Here is an 18,637-nt window from a genome sequence, read left to right as displayed (position 1 = left end):
CCAGTTCAGCTGGGGATCAATACATGGGCTTGTCATGGTTTTGATTTCAAAGGGGCGACGCTCCTCGTGCGAGAGCCCAGACTGACAGAACTCCAGTGCTTGACTTATGATTACTTCATCTCGGCAAGATATTTTTAATTTAAATCTCGCCGCAGTTGGGTAGGGAATCATCCGGGATTTGATTTACTGCTAATTCATTGCTCCGATTCCTATAATTCTAAGCTCAGTCACCAAACAGTTTAATGCTGATAGAATCACCGGCGCGGTTCTTTATGAATGAGCATCAGGGGAATTTTGTTAGTAAGTGCATGTTAGCAACTGTTATTCACTTCGGAAGGAGTAAAGGGGGAAAAAAAAAGCCATATTTATATACACGGCATCCTTGGTTCAGGTAGCGCAGCTGGCATCAAAACTGAGAAATACACAGTGTCACTCAGTAATTGTAAAGCCAAACAGTTCTAGGATTAAAAGCCGTGTTTCCCCATCTTTCCTCCCTGATGATACTTCATGCTCAGGCGAAATCAAAAGCCCGTTCTCCGAGTGGCTCATTTTGCAAACATTTACATGCACTGGATGCCGCATTGTCTTGGAGCGTTCATCTAGCATTAAGATTTATTCCCCTGGTCCTTGTACATCACACGAGCAATAAGGACAGGAAGAAAAGTGCGCGAGAATATTTCATGCAAATGCATTTAATGGAAACTGATTCCATATTATCTGCATTAGAGCCACACATTCACCCTGTCAGGAGGGCAAGGCACAGTTCGCAAGCCGGTCGCCTTGTATTAATTTATAGCGCGGTGTCTCAGTGGGAAAACGCAGGCAGACCACTCAGGCACGAGCAGATAGGGCTGGAAGGGAAGTTCGAAATCCAGCATTGAGGCTGGGAGAGAACAGCAAGCAGCCGAATTTCTCCCGTCTAAGTCCCCCGTTTGAATCCAGCCTGGATCAGCAGCAGCTCTGCCTTATTACCCACACATGGGGAATCTCGGCTGGTTTCCTATTTTCACCACATCAATCACTGACATCGACGCTAGGTGGCAGTCGCAACAGGGAGGTTGGGACAAAATGGGTCCTGGAGTCTCAAATGACCTCCTGCTTCCTGGAGAAGGTCCCCTCCAGGGTAGGGCTGAAGCCAGGGCAGCAGCGAGGCCTGGCAGGCAGGCTGGCCCTGCAGCTGTTTGCAGAATTGCTCAGGGACCGTTCAGCAGCATTAAATTCACCCAAGGAACTGGCAGTGCCTGACTAGGGGTCTACACCCCAGATCCCTCCTTGAGGTCACAGCGATCCCTACAAAACACACCTCCAACACACTCTCCTTGCCCGCTGGAATATCAGATGCTCCCCAGAGAGGTTTGCTCACACACAGACTCGTTGCCAACTTTCAGAGAGAAGATCTTGTCAGCACTCAGGCCCTTTGACAAGTTTGTCCAGGAGGTTGGACAAGTTGACCTTCGAGGTCACTTCCAGCCCTTCGGAGCATCCTAGTCACTGCTAGACTTAATGCCCAACTGAATACATTCGGTGATTTGGATTCCCCGAGTTGGAGGGGGTGTTGTTGGTCTTACAAGGATGCCAACAAGCAAAGGCTAAGCCAAGTTGGTGTAGCTCGTGTGCAGATTAGGAGCTGGGACAGCTCCAACACCCTAGTGGTACCAAGCAAAAGGGAGAGAGAGAGACTTTGGCCAAGACGGCCGCTGCAGTGATACCCATCAGCAGCTGCCTTGGACTTTGCTCCTGCATTTTCCAAGGCTGTTGCAAAGTTTGCTGTCACATTTTTAAAGAGGAGGGGGGAACGGAGGCAGAGAAAGAAATAACTCACCCAGGATCAGAAAACTCACCCAAGGGTCGTGCAGCGAGTCTGCGGCTGCCTGAGAAGACCATTATTACTCCTGATCGCTCAGTCCCTCACTTGAACCCCAAGCTTAGGCTTTCCTTGCCTCAAGGCATTCACTTGCCACACTTAACCATCAGAGTATTCTCAGCTCCTCCTTTTTTCAAATGGGATTTTGCAAGACTGTAGTCCTGGCCATGACCGCCAGCACTAGACAGGGAGACAGAAGAGCTGGGTCCGGCTACAGGCGTAACACTGGGTCAGCATGTCAGGCCCATGCTACCTTCTATTAGAAACTCCCACTGGATAGAGATGGGAGCTGAACTGGGCTCTTTACCATTCTGTGCCTCAGTTTGCCCACCTGTAAAATGGGAATAATGCTGCTTTCTCACTGCTCTAGAGAGCTTTGAGGTCTTTGGATGAGGAAACCCATCTTCTGCAGATTTCACTGTTTTTTCCACGCTCGAGCTCAAATGAGCTAATGTGCTTTAAACTCCTAACTGCGTGCTCATCAGCCAGCAGTCAGACAGCACTTAGCAAGTATAAGCTGCAGCCACATTCAGGCTTCCTTCGCAGACAGGGAGCCTCAGTCATACCGATGTTTGGAGGGGCTATTTAGTGCATCACTCATATTTGGAAGATGCCCCCAACTCCACATAAAGAAGGAACTGGAAATAGCCCTTTGCCCTGTTCTTCTTGCCCCGAGAAGCACCAGTCAGCCTGTGCTTCATCAATAATAGGCCCTACAAGGCATTATAATGACAACCACACCTACGACTACTCATGCAGGTCGAAGGGTGGACTGCTGAATAGGATTTTGGGCTGGGACATGGGAGGCCCACGTGTAGTTCCCAGCGCAGCCACAGACTCTAGGTGCCCTTGTAGCTCAGGTTGTATTAATCAAACGGTTGTAACACATCCCTACGTTTCAAGAACGTTGCGATGATAAAATCCATTCATAGCTGTGAGGCCCTCAGGTGCTATGGTAACAAAAGCCCTATTAGCACACACAAAAGTGATGCAAATTCTCTTCAAAATATCCATATACGACTCCAGTCTGCAAAGCTTGGTACCACTGACCCCAGAACCGAATAATACCCCGATGCCACGCAACACTGACATGCTAGCCCGGCGCTCGGAAACCTCCAGTGACAACACGAGCAGCAGATTGCTAAAGAGCTTTTCCATCTCCCTGCCAAGCAAGGCGTGGATTTGAAAGCAGCACTAACCCTAAACGCACCGCGCTACAACGCGCTTACAGCTTACTTGCATCCGCGGCTCTCAGGAAGCTGCAGGACCCCCGGGAAGGCACACGGTAGCGTGCCCATTTGAAGGCAAGGAAACTGGGGTGGAGGGGGAGAGACGTGGCTTGTTAAAGGAGTCCCACAAGAGAAATCCCGAGTCCTGGCTCAGTCATGAAGCTGGAAGACTCCTGGCACAGCCAAGACCATTGCAAGTGAAGGCCTCCACCTTAATTATGGACCATTACAAACAACCCATCATAACTCAGCAGCCAAAGTCCTCCTGGGAGTGTCTGCCTGGCTGCCTGCCTTGCCTCACCACTTGCAGAGCCCCTCATTGCCACGTCTGTGCAGCACCAAGCACAGCGTGAGCAGAGACCTGCGGGGAGCTTGGCACGTAGGAAAATAAAGGGAAATGTCAGCATTTCCTTTCCCCAGTGGCGAGGCTCGGTGCATCTCTGAGGATCTTCCCTAGCACTCACCCCTGACGTACCAGGGCACTGGGCTGCCTACATGGACCAGACTTAAAAATGGTCTTTGGCGCCTAGAAGACAGTTACAATCATGCAGCAAAAGCTTCCAAAAAGCACCGTGATTGATCCTCGGGAGGTATTTTAAAACGCCTGTCTTGGACATAAACACCACTTAAATCTCACAGCTGTCATTTATTTTGCATCCTATCGATTTCTCCGCCGGCCACAAATTTAAGGCAGGACTGAATGGCAGGCTCCGGCTAAAAGCTGCAGCCAGTTCTCCGAGGAAGGAGCTCACTAGACAAAGTTATTTAAAGGCATCCTCGTGTAGCAGGTATTCAGGCCAAGGAGGGGGGGGGAAACCCAACAAAAACCCATCAGTTTGGAAATTTTTTCCTTCCAACCCGAACGTGCGAGCAAAGCAGACACGGAGCACATCTGTTGCACCGTTTGAAGCCCCGCTCGGATGAAACACGCTCTACCTAAGGGCTCCCAAATTTTTTTTTATTTTTTTTTTTAAAGAACAGACAATTCAAATAATAACCTAAATGCTGCTCTGATCCCTGAAACCTCGAGGCTATGACTCAGGGAAAAGAGGGAAGGGGGGGGGGGGGTGGAAAAAAAACACCACCTAATCTCCCGCTGAGAGGCACACATTGTAATTAAAAGGCAGAAAAGGCAAAGACAAGCCACCCCATGCGCCGCTGGTCCTATCCATTCAAAGATTATTGGGTTGTTTTTTTTTATGAACGATACCCGAGTGAAACAGAGGGCAGATCCAAAAAGAAGGTAGCACGCTTGATGCCTTCCAAAATATTTGCGGAGACCCGATGCATGCTAAAATAAGGACTCGAGAGGAGGCGGCGGGGGGGACCGAGTCGCCTGTCACCCCCCACAAAACCCCCTTGGCCGGAGGGACGGCGAGCGGTGCCCACCCCTGCCCCGCTGGCGTGCCCCCGCGCCCCTCGGATACCTGCACGAACTTCCAGCGGCGACATCGCCTGCTCTTTGTGGCAGAGGGAAGCCATGAAAAGCAGGTGGATGACAACCAGGCGCTTTTTTGCAGGGGAATAAACCCAAGCGGCGCTGACTCCGGGGGGAAGTTTGGAAACAGGAGGGGGGACTCAATGAAAGGCAGCTAGCTGTCTTTCTTTAATTTGGGGGGGGTTTGAAAGGGAGGGATAAGGAGGGTCTTTCAAGCTGCAACTTCACACAACCCATGCAGAGGGGTTTCTCTGCATCCCCGCGCTCACCTGGCAGCCCGCGGAGGCTGCGGGGCACCCCCATCCCCAAGGGGCAGAAAGCAGTGAGGGGGGTTTTGGCTCCTCCATGCTACAAGGGGTGGAAAGTTTGGGAGCTGGGCAAGGCTGGGTCTTACCTGGCGGCGCCGGGCTGCGGCTGCCGCTTCCCCCGGGCGCTCAGCGCCGGCGCCGCATTGCCGCTGCGGCGGAGCCCGGCCCCGACCCCGGAGCCCGGGCGCGGGGGATGCTCACTCCGCCATGCCCGCAGCCCCGAGCCAAGTTGTGCGGGGCCGGAGCGGGGCTGCTGCTGCTGCTGCTGCTGCTGCTGCTGCTGCTGCCACCTCCTTCGCCTCGCCTCGCCTCGCCTCGCCTCGCCCGCCGCCGCCCGCGCACTGAAGCGCTGCCAAGTCTGCAACTCCCTCCCTGCGCCGCGGCGGCTCGGCTCGCTCGGCTCGGCTCGCTCGGCGCGGCGTGGCTCGCTGCTGACACCTAGGAGCGCCGCCTCCGCCGCGCCTCCCTCCTCTGCCGCCCCTGCCTCTGCCTCTGCCCCTGCCCCGCCGCGCCGGGATGGGATGGGACGGGACGGGACGGGGCGGGGAGGAGCCCCCGCGCGCTCCCTGCCGCCCGGCAAAGACACCACCTCGTCCCCACCGGGGAGCAGGGATGGGGGCTGAGCACAGACCGGCTGCAGCCTCCCCTGCTGCCAGGAGAGAGCTAAGGGCGGGGAGATCATCCTGCAATAGCCAGTGGGGAGAGCATGTTGATCTCTGCTGGGGAGCAGGGGTGGGTGCTGAGCCCGGAGGAGCCAAAGTCTCCCCAGGAGATAGCCAAGGGGGGGAGATCATCCTGCAAATAGCCAGGGGGAAGATCACCCTCATCTCTGCGGGGGAGCAGGGGTGGGTGCTGAGCCCGGAGAAACCTCCCCAGGAGATAGCTAAGGGGGGATCATCCTGCAATAGCCAGGGGGAGATCATGTTGATCTCTGTCGGGGAGCAGGGGTGGGTGCTGAGCCCGGAGGAGCCAAAGTCTCCCCAGGAGATAGCCAAGGGGGGGAGATCATCCTGCAAATAGCCAGGGGGAAGATCACCCTCATCTCTGCGGGGGAGCAGGGGTGGGTGCTGAGCCCGGAGAAGCCAAAGTCTCCCCAGGAGATAGCCAAGGGGGGGAGATCATCCTGCAATAGCCAGGGGGAGATCATGTTGATCTGTGCTGGGGAGCATGGGGGTGCTGAGCCCTGAGGGCAGGAGAGAAGGCACCGTCAGCCTCGTACCAGGGGGATGGGTGCTGAGCGCAGACAAGCTGCAGCCTCCCCTGCCACCCAGGAAATAGCCAGGGTGGAGATCATGTTGATCTCTGCGGTGGATCATGGGTGGGTGCTGAGCCCAGACAGGCTGCAGCCTCCCCTGCTTTCCAGTACATAACCAGGGTAGAGATCATCTTGATCTCTGCCAGGGCTCATGGATGGGTGCTGAGCCAAGACAAGCCAAAGCCTCCCCTGCTGCCCAGGAAATAGCCAGGGTGGAGATCATCCTGACCTCCATCTCAGCTCGTGCGTGGGTGCGGAGCCGAGACAAGCTGCAGCCTCCTCTGCTGCCTAGAAAATAGCCAAGGTAGAGATCATCCTGATCTCCACCTCGGATCATGGGTGGGAGCTGAGCCCAGATAAGCTGCAGCCTCCCTTGCTTCCCAGGAAACAGCCAGGGTAGAAGTCATCTTGATCCCTGCCATGCATGGGTGCTGAGCCCTGAGCCCAGACAAGCTGAAACCTCCCCTGCTGCCCAGCACGTATCAGCCTCAACCATCCCTCTATTCAAGGATGATCTCCATCCCGGCTCACAAAGCATCCCCAGCAAATAGCCGGGGCAGAGGACCCTCTGCCACAGCTCGTGGATGGGTCCTCAGCCCTGACAGGCTGCAGTCTCCCCAGCACATGTCCTCCTCACCCGTCCCTCCGTTCAAATATGATTTCTACCAGGGCTCACAGGTGGGCCCTGAGGTGACTCAAGTCCAATCCTCGAGCCACAAACCTGTCCGCACAAGTGCGTCTTTCCTCCAGGGAAAGGAGGCTGCAGGCTGACAGCCCTCTGCTTTTCCTTCCTCTGTCTCCCCCCTTCTTCCCAGCAAATATCCTTATCCTCAGCAATCCCTCCATTCATCTCTACCACGGCTCATTCGTGGGTCTTGCGGTGACTTAAAGCATCCAATTCTCAAGCCACACGCTGGTCCGCGCAAGTTGCAGGTCTGTCTGCCAGGAAGAGGAGGCTGCAGGCTGGGATTTCTCTCCTACCCCCTCCCCCAGGTCCTGCTTGCCAGCCTCGGAAACCCCCTGTCCCCCACGCCACCCCCTGACCTGCTCCAGTTGGGCCCTCCTCAAAGGTGGAGGAGCAGTGCAATGCCCAGGGTGGGAGGAAAGCCTTGCTGCTGGGATGTGCAAATCAGCTCAAGCCAGGGGGCTGCAGCTCAGCTCCTTACCAAAAAAAGCCATGTAGCCTAAATGCTCAGGTGATGGGCATTTACAGAGCAGGCTGGAAGGGATCCCAAGGGTCCTCTAGGCCAGCTCCCTACCGGAAAGGCCCAGGAGAGGGAGAGGAAAGAGAAAGGTCAGGGCCAAGGGCTCTGGTGCTGGATCCATTATGGTTGGGAAATAGTTTGGGTCCAATCCTACAGCTGCCTCTGTGCAGGGCTGTGTGCACACAGCACCCAGCAGGCCCTTCCTCCAAGCAGGACCACGATCCCAGGACAGCCAGCCTGCACGCGCTGCGGCGGCAGGGACTCACCCTGACTTTGCACAGCACCCAGGCTCTGCTTTGTGGCCAAGGCCTCCCCAACACTAATACATATGAATATTTCAAAGCACTATGTTCTTATTTCCCTTTCATGTGCATGCAGCAAAACACCGGGGTGAAATCTATTTCCATCCCCTTCTGCCCCGATGCATTTATTTTTAAACAGTATTGTGTATTCCTCAAAACAAGTTTGATCTCTCCTTCTCCCCACCTGTGTGTATGTACATGTGTACATGGACTGAGCTCTGGTTTACATTTCCTGATGGATAAATGTGGATTCAAAGCCCACCCTCCAACCCCCCTCCTTTTAAGGTGGCGCATAAAATGTATTTATTAGGCTTTATCTCCTGCCTCTTGCAAGGAGTCATTTGTTTTCATTCAGAGAAATGAATGCCATGCAAAACCTGAAGAGTAATAACAGCACAAAATGACAAGGGAAGAGCGAGACAGAAATCCGAAAGATACAATGGCAGGTGAATAACCTCGGCAGATCGCTGCCGCCGTGAGCGGTACGGTATTATTTAATGTCCATTCTGACATGCGCTTGGATATCATAATGCACGTGAAAATCCCTGGGAAATTTGGCTCAGCATTTACAACTCGGCCGTCCTTAGAAGAGATGATCTGGGTTTAGTCCTGTTCCTTTCTATTAGCTGGGGAGGAGGAAGAATTAATTAATAGGAATTCCTCTTCGTTCTTAAAAAACAATGGCTGGAGTCAACGCATCCCTCAGCTCTCTGGAGTCCAGAAAAGAATGAGTGACAAATGAGACTTTATTTATAGGCCCTTTCATGCACTCGGCAGTGGGGGGAGGAGAGGGGTCAGGACTGGATAACCCACGCGGCCTCCTCTGACCCGAGGAATGCTTGCAGAAAAAGAGCCCGAGGGTATGCGGGGTCCGGATCCGCAGAGTCAAAATCAATGGGATTATTTTTGCCGTCCACTATGGCGTGAGCAGGATTGTCCCCAGCCTGCTGACTGCAAAGAGAACGGGCCTTATCCTGAGCATCGCTGAGGGCCCGTGCTTTGCCGCCGATGGTGAGAGCTCAGCGCTGATCAGGATCGAGGCCTGACTTTACATTAGTGTGGACTGAGTCTGGCAGGGGAGAGCTGTTTCCGTGCTGTCTACCTGCAGTGCCTGATTCCCCCCTGCTGTCCAAAACATCCTGTTTAGCCTCCCATGGCTAATAATGTCCTAGATTTTGATACAGTCGCTGCGCTCCCCATTTAAACTCTCGGAGATTTCTTCCCCGATGGCGACTCGGTAGATAGCTACCGGCACACGCAGCCTTTCATTTTGTGCCTTGTTATCTAGCCACATACAGGGATCATTTATGACAACACCGAAGGTTTCTGATCAGAAAAATATATTTCTTCCTAGGGTATTTTTTAACTTGACTGTCCCTAATTATGCAACAGAGAAGCCAAAATTAAAAAGGTAAAAAGAAAGAGGACGACTCCAACAAGTCTCCCTCCTTCCCCCACCATTTAACAGGTCTGTAAACCAACCAGTTCTTTAAGTTGATAGAAGCCAGAGATGCTTGTTAACTAAGTCAGCTGGCGCAGCTTTCCGATTTGGTCTGCGTTTCTGCAAATCTGAGCAACTGGCGGTTAAAAACCTAAATTGTGGTGCCACCTGCAGGCCGCCAGAAATTTCAGCAGCTCTGGAAATCACTTAATCCAAGATAAGGAGTGTTAAAAAAACAAAAACCCTGTGGGATGGGGCTGGGGTCTCTGCTGATGTGCGCCACAGTGTGCAATTGTGCAGAGATGCACTCCCGGGTGTGCAGGTGCCCGGGATAATGCCACTTCTAAGCTCCCCGAGGGCCCTCATTTCACCTTGCATCTCGCAATGGTGCCCCAGGCCCAGGTTATCCTAGCATGGCACACCTCTCGTTGCTCACACGTCCTGTAGGAGCACCTTCAATCAAAAGCTGTTAAGTTAATTTAATTTTCCAAATGCTAAATGCCACAATGATATAGTAATAGCTGGGGCTGCTGAAGGAGCTCTGCTCAGCTCTTCGATTTCCTGGATCAAAATCCTGATGTCCCCCCCTCCCCTTTCTCTTTCTGATGTTAGAAGCTTAAACAACTTTCCTAGCTTTGCTGACATCCAGAGACAAAAAAATCGGCCTCCCCTTCCCAGTTGTCACCGTCTCTGTTTCTGACAAAGAATGTCTTTATCGTGCTATCAGAGTGTAAAAATTTCATTACAATCTGTTTTAAAGCTGGTCCAGTGCTTTGCATTGTCATTCCTTGCACTCCTGGGAGGAATGGAGTCAATCTATTGCTTTTGGGATTGGCCGACACAGGGGAAGACTGAGCAGATTGCACAGATTATATGCCCCGGTTGGTGCCAAAGAAAAAGAAGTGGGAAAATGGAAAGGGAGGGTCTTGTCTCTGAGTCTTTGGCTTGAGACATACAACACCCACCTGGACAGACCCCTGGAAAATTTAGTGTTGAGGACAGTCCGGCATTAACCCAGGGGCAGCAGAGAGATGTTCTGATAGCTGTTTCCATCTCAGCCTTTTAGGGATTGATAAATCTTGGTCCTCATGCCAGCTGCCTCCTCTTTGGTTTCTTTCTTCTTTTTTTTTTCCAGCTATGCTAGATTCAGAAGCGGCAGCTCGCTTGTTCGACAGTTTTATCTGCTACAAGTACAGATGTACGCGCACACGATGAGGCAGGCTGGACGGAGAAGGCAAACAAAGACAGCCCAGCGGAGGGTCACTAGGATGGGATGGGGGAACAGGTAAGGAATGGGATTTTATCAGCCATATCGTCTATGTATGAAGCATGGCGTGCCCCCTTCTGGTAGCAGTCTCTTGGCACATAATACATGCTTTTGGGACATAACACATGCTTTTGGGACTTCATGCTATTATAACACGACACGCCGCGATGCCCAATAAACTCGACCGTCTAGAAGGGAGAGAAGCTTGGTCCAGCAATGAAGCAGAATGCAAAACACCCGAGCTCTTCCACTCCTGATTCACTCTCTGGCCTCCCAAAAGTCCATTAATGACGCTGGGTCCTGCAAAGTGGAACCTCCCTGACACAGGTAAGTACTGAAAGGCTCATGTGTGGGCAGCAGCTCAGAGGAAAATGATGGAGAAGGGCACAACCGTGCTGTTGCTGAAGCTGTCACCAGGCTGGGAGCCCCATTTGCACAGGCAGATACGCTGGTGAAGGAGTCCTACGACAGCATCCCCCTCCCTTATAAGCCCCTGTCTGCCCCACGCCTCCCAAACAGCTATGCTATACTACATGCCATGCAAAGAAGTCTCTAGTCATTTCTGATGGTCCCACTAAGTGAACTGGACATTAAGATGGCCAGTCCGACAGCTGGAGATGCAGAAGAGCCAACAGATAAATGAGTCCACCTGCTTTTCCTCTCTCCGTCCTCCCCACAGCCCTGGAGGACATATTCTGCTGTGTGTTATCCAGCCTAGTTTTAAACTCCAGCAGGCGAGAAGGTAGGAAATCAGGATAAGGAGGGTATAAAAGCACAGGCAGGTGCTGAAGAATGAAATCAGAAGACTTGTGAGAGGGCAGGCTTCACACACTGTGAGAGACGGGCAAGAGGAGCCTGGTCTGGAACCAGGCAGGTGGGATGATGAGACACTTGGAGATGAAGGAGGACACATTCATTGGTTTTTCATTTAGGAGGACAATGCAAGTGGGAAGAACAATCAATATGAGCTAGGGAGGGTTGGCGAGCGCTGCAGGGGGAGGGAGAGCAAGCAAGCGAGAGAGGGCAATGATCCCTGTGGCTGGTGGAGCGAGGCAGGGCAATGGGAGCGGAGCCAGAGAGGAACGACGCTCCAGGCTTTGCCTTGCTGCAGAGGCGTGCCGCGTGGGGACCAGAAGGCACTGAAGGGAGCCAACAGAAATGTCAAACCTCGGGCAGGAAAATTCACACACTGAGTAAAGAGGGGGCCAAGCAGACTATGTTGCAGAACGGGATGGGGAGGAAGTGGGGAGGACTGTCCTGAAAGGAGACGGGGCAAAAATGGAAAGAAAGGAGGGTCCGGTAGTCGGGGCGCTACCTTGGAAAGCTGGGTCCCAACTCTGCTCTGGCACAGATGCCCTCTGTGACCGTGGACAGGAACTTAGCTTCTGTGCCTCAATTCTGCATCTGTAGGGTGGAGTGGAGCAGGCAGCACTCTCTTGGGACAGCGTCGTAAGGATCAATACATGAAAGGCTGCAAGATGCTCAGACACAGCTGCTGAAGGGAAGGGAGCATATATCATACTAGAGACAAACAGGAAAGCAACCACAGAGATGTGGTGCGTGGCCAACTGTCCCTAGCCTAACCCCCACCAGATCTGGATGGGCAGTGGGAATTACTAACCCTTACAATGCTATCATGGATCCTGCTACTTTTCTTGAAGCCTCAGCTTCTGGAGCCCTGTGAACTCACTAAAAAGCCAGCTATCATGCTTAAAGCTAAACAAAGATCTTGGTCCCCATGACAGCAAAGGAAAGGTTAACATGGAGACACAAGGTACACCTTGTGTCTCCATATTGACTGCACCTTGTTGAGTGCACCTTGAGCGTTGAGCATGTTGAGCGCACTTTACTGAGTGCACCTTGAATGTTGGACATGTTGAGCGCACCTTGTGTCTCCATGTTGAGCGCACCTTGTTGAGTGCACCTTGAGTGCTGAGCACACCCTGTGTCTCCATGTTGAGTGCACCTTGAGTGTTGGGCATGTTGAGTGCACCTTGTGTCTCCTTGTTGAGTGCGCCTTGTTGAGTGCACCTTCAGTGTTGGGCATGTTGAGCGCACCTTGTGTCTCTATGTTGAGTGCACCTTGTTGAGTGCGCCTTGAGTGTTGGGTATGTTGAGTGCACCTTGTGTCTCCTTGTTGAGTACACCTTCAGTGTTGAGCATGTTGAGTGCACCTTGTGTCTCCATGTTGAGTGCGCCTTGTTGAGTGCACCTTCAGTGTTGGGCATGTTGAGCGCACCTTGTGTCTCCATGTTGAGTACGCCTTGTTGAGTGCACCTTCAGTGTTGAGCATGTTGAGTGCACCCTGTTGAGTGTACCTTGTGTCTCCATGTTAACCTTTTCTTTGCTGTCATGGTGACCAAGAACTTTGCTTAGCTTTAAGCCATAACAGCTGACTTTTTGGTGAGTTCACAGGGCTCCAGAAGCTGAGGCTTTAAGAAAAATAGGATCCACGATAGCGTTGTAAGGGTTAGTAACTGGGCCCTCAATGATGCACCCAGAAGGGAAACAGAGACACCCCTGGGCCTAGATTCATTTTCAAATGTCATGATTTTAAGTCAATCCCCTGATTTTAGCTGGCCTGACACCTGATTTTGGAATACTTAGGGTTGCCCATCCTGACTTGCCCACCGAACCGCTGGGAAAGAGAGGAGTGCAATCAAAAGGGGGAGTCATGGGAAGAGCCATGAAGCACCTCTGCATGGGTTTTTGGACCATGTTTGGTGCCATGGGATTGGAATAGAAGGACAAAGGGTGAAACAACAGAAGAGGGGGAGAGCAGAGGTGCTGAAGGATGAGACACAAGAAGGGGCAGTGACTGCATTTACCAGGGGAGCAGCAGAACTCGTTAAAGAATTGATAGGTACTGGCAGGCCCCTCCATAGCTACGATAGTTAGAAGGATGCTGCTAAATACTTTATATGGCATCATTTAAAGGTGCCTGTTTTCTGCTATAGTGGCTTCTTTCTAATCAATCCTTCCCCAGTGCTTAACAAAAACAAGTGTGTCTGGACTCTTGGTACTACACATAAACCAAGGCACATCCTGCTTCTGGTGTTTGTAGGACCTACACATACGGGCCATTAGTTTGGTTTTTAGTTCATCCTCACCAGGAGGGTTCATCTCCCATAAAAATGGACCCTTTTGGAATAGAGGTTGTAAGAACATTGACCTTGGGGATCTGCTGTAACAGCTGATGGTGTCACAGCATTTATAGCAAGGAGATGGATTAGTGTATGAACTTACCTGTACTAGATCTATCACATCTGGGACTCTGGGGCTTGCACTACATACTTCAGAAGATGCAGGAAACCCCAGAGCAGACATCTAAAGAATGATTTGCCCATGGAGAAGTTTAATTCTTGCAGCTCGTGGTTCCTCTGGGCCTTCCCACCTTGCATTTTATTCCTGTAGATGTTCCCATTGTCCATGTGGCCTAAGCCTACTCTGAACCCTGCTAAGGTCTCTGCCTCAACTCCATCTTACAGCAAGGTCCACAGGCTAACTAGGGTGGATGTAGAAGGTATTTCCTTCCATCAGCTTCAAGTTTTTCACCAATCAGCTTTACAGGATTTTCACCAATTAGCCTTACAAGCTCAGTTTCTCTTTTCTGGACCCTTCATTAAATACTATACCATCCCCATGTCTAATTTTAGTTATCCCTTCTCTAAATAGCCTTGAGTTTCTTTTCAGCCTCTTCTCATAGGACACCTCTGATCATAGCTAGCATTTCTTTCAGTTCCCGTTGTATTTCTCTGTAGAGTAAGTTTTTGGAGCAGGGGCTGTCTGTTACTACCCATTTGTACAGCTCCTGGCACAAGCATCACATTCAAGGGATCTAACTCCCTGAAAAGGGGTTGCAAAAAGGATGGAGCTGGGCTGTCCTCAGTGGTGGCAGGTGACAGAACAAGGAGCAATGGGCTCAATTACAGCAAGGGAAGTTGAGGTTGGAGGTTGGATATTAGGAAAAACTTTCCTACGAGGAGGGTGGTGAAGTACTGGCACAGGTTACCCAGAGCGGTGGTGGGATCTCCATCTGGGAGGTTTTCAAGACCCAGCTAGACAAAGCCTTGGCTGGGATGATGCAGTTGGGGCTGGTCCTGCTTTGAGCAGGGGGCTGCACTAGATGTGACCTCCTGAGGTCCCTTCCCACCCTCGTTTTCTATGAGTCTAAGGTCTTTAAGTAAACTAACCCAACACTTTCTCTTAAAACACATTTGATGTCTCACCTCCTGTTTTGACAGAAACCCTTCCCCCCCCAACCCTTCCAGCTGATTCCTTTCTGTGCAAATTCCTGCTGAAGAAACAAATTGGCTGGATGAATAAAAACAGCAAAATGAGTGATCTTGCTGGGCATATTGTAACCCTTTATTATCTGTGAAGCCCCACTGAAGCCCCTCTCAAATGAATGAAGAGATAATGTTAATGGAATTATGCATTGTGTCTGATCCAGGACTGCTACAGAAAGATAAATGCCAAGGCAAAGCAGAGACATTTAATCAAAAATAAACCACCACTCTATTTATATATATATATATATATTTCCCCACAAGAAGGAAATCATGGTCTTGTCACTGCATATTATTTTGCCAGCATTATCTCCGTCATTTCCAAATAATTCAGCTTAGTGGCGGGCGGGGGCCGGATACAAAATCACATTAATTAGAATGACCCAACAAACTTGTGTTTGCACTGCAAGATTTAACATGGCAGCAAACCTAGCAGAAGACAAATTGCATTCAAATTAATTTAAGGGAGATAATTTGGGGCATATCAAGTTTATTTAGGATCAATTTTAATAAGCTAAAATAAAGCCAAGCAGTGGGCAATGCAATCGGCCAATCAAAAGCCAACTTGGATAGATGTTTATTCGGGAGACTGACAGTTACTTAAGGAGCCATTATTTGAATAGCTGCTTTGTTGATTGGCTCAGACAATTAAAAGGACACCCTCAGGTAGAGCCGGTTGACATACTGGTTATGAATAAATTATCTGATGAATTTGGTCGTCCTCCCTCAGGCCATTTGCAATGAGTTAAAGCCCTTGGCACTTTTTGAAGTGCTGAGATAAAATTCACCTTGAATGCAGGGCTGGCAAAAGGCCTGGGTGATAGTTTTGCCATGAAGACAGTCCCCTACACTGGGTCCTAGGGTCCATTATATGCTTGGTCAAGGGACATTTTATTCCTGATTCTGCTAGGGACTCACTGCCTGGCCTCCAGCAAGTGACTTCACTTCTCTTTGCCTCTCTATCCCCCTCTGCTCCTTAGTTTGTCTTATCCATTTGGACTGGAAGCACTTCAGGACTGGGGTTTCATCTGTGTGCAACATATAGTGCAGCGGTCTTGGCAGGGAATGCTAGGAGCAAATTAAAAATGATGAGATAGCCCCCGCTGCTGTGCTAGACATATTGCAGAGGGGAATGAAGACAAGGTCCCGGCCCTCAGAGATCACAGTGAAAGCACACTGCTTTCTAGACTTCTTTTAGATCATCCTGTCCAGGGCTATTTTCACAAGCAGATAAGGCAGAGCATACAGGCAGGCCCACGGATTCGCACCTGCTTGAGAAGTGGCTCATGGGCTTTGTGAGCCAGTGGATGGGAGCAGAAGGATATTCATTTCAAGAGTCCTGTATACATGGGAAGGAATTAGGACACACTGAGAGACAGAGGCAGAGAGAGGGGCTATAACAGATGGTGGAAAATAATCTCAAGGAGATGAGCGGAGCTTATGTCCAGTAGTGTTTAGTGATCCAAGTAAGTCTCGACTTACAGACTATTAAGATGCTGACTGTGAACTCTGTACCAGAGGGTACCCATCACAGTGGCAAGCCACTTCCCAGACATCAGAAAGGTAAGCATGAGGGGGATACGCAACAAAAATTCACACCGGGAGCACTAAGAACCATCCTTAGGCTATGCCAAAAATACTAAACCCATTGCAACAGGTCCCCTGCACACACATTTAGTTATTACAATGGGAGCTGTATAACCCAATGGCTAGAGCACTGGCCTGGGGCTCAGAAGACCTGGATTTTACTTCTGGCTCAGCCACTTGCTTGAAAGATGCCCTTCAACAAGTCACTGCCTCCCCGTGCCTCGGTTCCTCTATCTGTAGAATGGGGATAACAGAACTGATATCCTTTGCCATGCATCTTGAGACCTGCTGATGAAAAGCACTGTGCAAGACAGGGGCTCATCCTCATCTCTGGCCTACAGACATGTTTTCTTTACAGGGAATGGGGCTGGTTTATGGATGGCAGATTTCAAATGCAAAATCAGGCCTGAAGGAACTCCTTCTTTTGCTAGATCTGCATCTTAAACTAATACAATTTGCAAAAAATAATAACAATATATATTTTTTTTAATTACTGAGCCCTGCAAAGATGTTACACTGTAAAGCAGAAAGGAGAGCGTGCCTGCAGACCAACAGGCAGGCAACAGCACAGGCATGCCTCTTACACCACCTACCCAAAGGCTTTGCCTTCCTCACCCAGGGGAGAAAACATATCTGGCCTATAATAGAGAATTAAAGCATAAGCCACCGAAACAACGTGAAACATGGCAGTGGCTTTTTGGAATATTTTGGATTTCTGATATTTCACCTCAAGCACTATGTCCACTGGGGGAAATGCTCCTTTTTCCAGCCTGTTCTACTAGTGCGTTCCCCTTCCTATTTGAAACTATCCACAAAAGGATAATCATGTATAACTGCCTCCTCCGCACAAGGGAGGTTTTGCAGCACTTCAACTACCCTGGACCAGTTAAAGCACAACGTCTGTGTGTTGACAAGACAGTATACTTGGGCAACACTTACTGCAGCCCGCCCATGGGTTTTCACTGAACTGATCCAAGATCCCTCCCAGCGGCACGATACCACCGCCGACCCTGCCGCATCTCAGAAGAGCAGCTTGCAACCTGCAGCAGGAAGCCACACTGCTAGTTACCATTCTCCGATGCCTCCTCAGTCAAATGAGGATGCGACTGGAAATTATACATGCCGGGCTATAAAAAATTATGAAGATTTAAAAGCCTCACGGTGATTTATGCCTCTTTAAATAAGGGCTTTTAAGATTTAATTAAAAGTTACGGGAATTGTCTTTACTTCTGAAAAATGCATTTCTGGTTGGCTGCTTGGGTGAATTAAGCAACGTAAAACCCCAGATAGTTTGCTAGCTGGGAGCTCCCAGCCCTTCCCAGAGCGCAGGCATCGAGCAGGGACACAGGGAAAGACCAAAAGCCTACTTGGTACCGTAGCTTTAAGACCCTATGAAAATTCAAGGTGTTAAATCATTTCTTTTCACCTCTAAGGCTGAGAACAGGCTCTGAAAGCCACAACCTCCTGTTTGGAGAACAACACACGAAAAGGGGTCTGAAAGGGGTGCTGCCCAAAGGAAACAGCGGAGTCCCAAATCTCTCCAAAGCAAACGTCACATACTGCCTGCAGCTGGGTGGAAAGTGCAACCCAGGCCCATTGCCCCGTATCATTGCAAAGAGCCATAAGAAATGGTCCCCTCTCAACGCTGCCCCAGGCCGTATGCAGCAAATGTGCCCCCTTCCCCGTGACAGTATGTTGATGGTGCTGCTGTGCTCCCGTTGCTCACAACTCCCGTCTCCCCGGGAGAGGGGTCCTTACCTGGCTAAAGCCGTCCCACCCCTCACCTAGGCAGTCTTGTTTCAATGTAATGTCTTCTAGCACAAGAGGTCACGTGCAATGCTTACCCACCTAGGCTAAATTGCAATACTCTTGAATCAAACCGCAAGGGAATCAGGCTGATTGAACTGCAAGAGGGTGGCTTGCTCGCCTACATGAAGCCCCCTTGTTGTGTCGGGCCCTTGGCTGAGCAGACCCTGCAAAATCCAGGGAGCTGCAACCTACTTTGGCTCTGCCACCTCAGTTCCTCAAGGCAGTCCCTGAATGCTTCACCACCCAGAGCAGGGAGCTCAAAGTGGAATAACGTGGCTTCAACTGAAAACCCACTGCACTCAGGATTTTGCAGTCACCCCCCATGCCAGGATACCATGTCAACAGCACAGGGGTGAAGATGCTCCCCCGAGAAGCAGGAGACATCAGCTCCAATCCCTGCGCAAGAGGCCAGAAAGGGCATGTCCCTCCATCACTCCTGCCGACACTCCCACTGTGTAGAAAGGGCTTAAATACAAATATAAAAGGCAGCGCTCTTTCCTGCCTATGCAGGGGGTCGGACTCGGTGATCTATTGAGGTCCCTTCTGACCCTAACAGCTATGAAACCATGAGATATCTGCTGAGACAGAGAGCAAGTCAGGGTGACCCTCCATCCTGGCTGCTTGGCCACCGGATCTCCAATCC

At 50.8% G+C, this 18,637-nt stretch overlaps 1 protein-coding gene across 1 annotated transcript in view; it reads right to left on the bottom strand.

Moving 5' to 3' along the window:
• The window catches only part of PLXNA4 (plexin A4), a 523,137-nt gene extending 517,780 nt beyond the window's left edge, over positions 1 to 5,357 (bottom strand). Inside the window, exon 1 of the mRNA XM_014607569.3 lies at positions 4,926 to 5,357. The gene's annotated coding sequence lies outside the window, so the exon portion shown is untranslated. The remainder of the gene's footprint in view (positions 1 to 4,925) is intronic.
• Positions 5,358 to 18,637: the final 13,280 nt, after the last annotated feature.

The sequence above is a fragment of the Alligator mississippiensis genome, chromosome 4 (assembly GCF_030867095.1).
Source record: "Alligator mississippiensis isolate rAllMis1 chromosome 4, rAllMis1, whole genome shotgun sequence".
NCBI lineage: Eukaryota > Metazoa > Chordata > Crocodylia > Alligatoridae > Alligator > Alligator mississippiensis.
The sequence above is the reverse complement of the archived record's forward strand: the minus strand, read 5'-3'. Positions and strand labels throughout refer to the sequence as shown.